This window comes from Zalophus californianus, chromosome 13 (assembly GCF_009762305.2).
Source record: "Zalophus californianus isolate mZalCal1 chromosome 13, mZalCal1.pri.v2, whole genome shotgun sequence".
In the NCBI taxonomy this organism is placed as follows: domain Eukaryota; kingdom Metazoa; phylum Chordata; class Mammalia; order Carnivora; family Otariidae; genus Zalophus; species Zalophus californianus.
The window spans coordinates 59425768-59428932 of NC_045607.1; positions in this window are offsets into that span (position 1 = coordinate 59425768).

The window sequence follows — 3165 nt, forward strand, 5'->3', positions numbered from 1 at the left end:
TATAATTGTTTTTATTGCTTTGGTGTTGGTTGTGATCTCTCTTCTTTCATTCATGATTGTGTTGATTTGGGTCATTTCTCTTTTCTTTTTGAGAAATCTGGCCAGGGGTTTATCAACTTTGTTAAATCTTTCAAAGAACCAGCTCCTAGTTTCGTTGATCTGTTCTACTGTTCTTTTGATTTCTATTTCATTGATTTCTGCTCTGATCTTTATTATTTCTCTTCTCCTGCTGGGTTTAGGCTTTATTTGCTGTTTTTTCTCTAGTACTTTTAGGTGTAGGGTTAGGTTGTGTATTTGAGACCTTTCCTGTTTCTTGAGAAAGGCTTGTATTGCTATATACTTTCCTCTCAGGACTGCCTTTGCTGTATCCCAAAGATTTTGAACAGTTGTGTTTTCATTTTCATTGGTTTCCATGAATTTTTTAATTCTTCTTTAATTTCCTGGTTGACCCATTCATTCTTTAGTAGGATGCTCTTTAGCCTCCATGTAGTTGAGTTCTTTCCGACTTTCCTCTTGTGTTTGAGTTCTAGTTTCAAAGCATTGTGGTCTCAAAATATGCAGGGAATGATCCCAATCTTTTGGTACCAGTTGAGACCTGATTTGTGACCTAGGATGTGATCAATTCTGGAGAATGTTCCATGGGCACTAGAGAAGAATGTGTATTCTGTTGCTTTGGGATGGAATGTTCTGAATATGTCTGTAAAGTTCATTTGGTCCAGTGTGTCATTTAAAGTCTTTATATCCTTGTTGATCTTTGCTTAGATGATCTGTCCATTTCAGTCAGGGGGGTGTTATAGTCCCCCACTATTATTGTATTGTTGTCAATGTGTTTCTTTGCTTTTGTTATTAATTGCCTTATAAAATTGGCTGCTCACATGTGAGGGGCATAGATATTTACAATTTTTAGGTCTTGTTGGATAGACTCTTTAAGTAGGGTAGAGTGTCCTTCCTCATCTCTTATTACACTCTTTGTTTTAAAATCTAATTTGTCTGATATAAGGATTGCCACCCCAGCTTTCTTTTGGTGTCCATTAGCATGGTAAATGGTTTTCCACCCCCTCACTTTCAATCTGGGGTTGTCTTTGGGTCTAAAATGAGTCCCTTGCAGACAGCATATTGATGGGTCTTGTTTTTTAATCCAATCTGATAGCCTGTGTCTTTTGATTGGGGCATTAAGCCCATTTACATTCAGGGTAACTATTGAAAGGTATGAATTTAGTGCCATTGTATTGCCTGTAAGGTGACTGTTATTGTATATTGTCTGTGTTCCTTTCTGATCTATGTTGCTTTTAGGCTCTCTTTTTGTTTAGAGGACCTCTTTCAATATTTCTTGTAGGGCTGGTTTTGTGTTTGCAAATTCCTTTAGTTTTTGTTTGTCCTGGAAGCTTTTTATCTCTCCTTCTATTTTCAATGATAGCCTAGCTGGATATAGTATTATTGGCTGCATATTTTTCTCATTTAGTTCTCTGAAGATATCATGACAGTCCTTTCTGGCCTGCCAGGTCTCTGTAGATAGGTCTGTTCCCAATCTAATGTTTCTACCATTGTAGGTTACAGATCTCTTCTCCCGAGCTGCTTTCAGGATTTTCTCTTTGTCTCTGAGACTCGTAAGTTTTACTATTAGATGTCGGGGTGTTGACCTATTTTTACTGATTTTGAGAGGGGTTCTCTGTGCCTCCTGGATTTTGATGCCTGTTTCCTTCCCCACATTAGGGAATTTCTCTGCTATAATTTGCTCCAATATGCCTTCCACCCCTCTCTGTCTTTCTTCTTCTTCTGGGATCCCAATTATTCTAATGTTATTTCATCTTATTGTATCATTTATCTCTTGAAATCTGCCCTCGTGATCCTGTAGTTGTTTATCTCTCTTTTTCTCAGCCTCTTTATTTTCCATCATTTGGTCTTCTATATCGTTGATTCTCTCTTCTGCCTCATTTATCCTAGCAGTAAGTGCCCCCATTTTTGCTTACACCTCATTAATAGCCTTTTTGACTTCAACTTGGTTAGATTTTAGTTCTTTTATTTCTCCAGAAAGGGTTTCTCTAATAACTTTCACACTTTTTTCAAGCTCAGCTAGTATCTTTAAAGTCATGTTTCTGAACTCGAGGTCCGACATCATACTAATGTCAGTATTGAGTAGGTCCCTGGCAGACGCTACTACCTCTTGTTCTTTTTACTGAGGTGATTTTTTTCGTCTTGTCATTTTGTCCAGAGGAGAATAGGTGAATGAGACAACAGAATGCTAACAGGTTAACAACGTCTCCAGCAAATATACTCTATACAAATCAGAAAAGGCCTGAAACCAGGGGAAAAGAAAAGGAGTGAAAGAAGAGAAAAAAAAAGGGAAAAGAAAAAGATAAAAACAAACAAAAACAGAAAAAAACAAAACAAAAAGCAGAATATGATCAAATATGATCAGGCTAGTGCATAGATCAGTGCCACACACTAGCTTTTGGGCATATTTTGGTCTGTTAGAGGAAAGTGCCTCCTAAAATTTTAAAGGAAGAAAGACATATATGTACAAAATAAGGGTTGATACAATGAAGGGATGGAAGATGACTGTAAAGATGAAAATTATAAAAGATTTTATAAAAGGAATTGATAAGAAGTTGTTTTTTAAAAAGAAAGAAGATTGAAAAAGAAAAAGAAAAAGAAAAAAGAAGAAAAAGAAAAAAAAGGGAGAGAATGTGATCAGGCAGGAGACTAGAACAAAACCATACACTAGTGATTTAGGGTATATTTTGATCTGTTAGAAGAAACTGTACCTCAAAATTTTAAAGAGAGAACAACTTATATATATATGCCAAAAATAAGGGTAACTACTATGAAGTGATAAAATTATGACTCTAAAAATGAAAAATAAAGCTTTTTTTTAAAAGGGATTGATAAGGTGTTGTTTGAAAAAGAGAAAAAGAAAAATTCAAAAAAAAGAGTTAAAAAATTAACTTTGAAAAACTAATGAATTATGGTAAAAAAGCCATGAATTCTATGTGCAGTATACCCCTAGCGCTGGAGTTCTCCCGTTCTCCTTGATCGGTCAACTTGATCTTGGCTTGCTGGCTGTTCGTGCTGATCTTCTGGGGAGGGGCCTGTTGCTGTGGTTCCCACACGTCTTTGCCGGAGGCGGAATTGCCCAGCCCTTGTTGGTCCGGGCTAAGCAAGCTG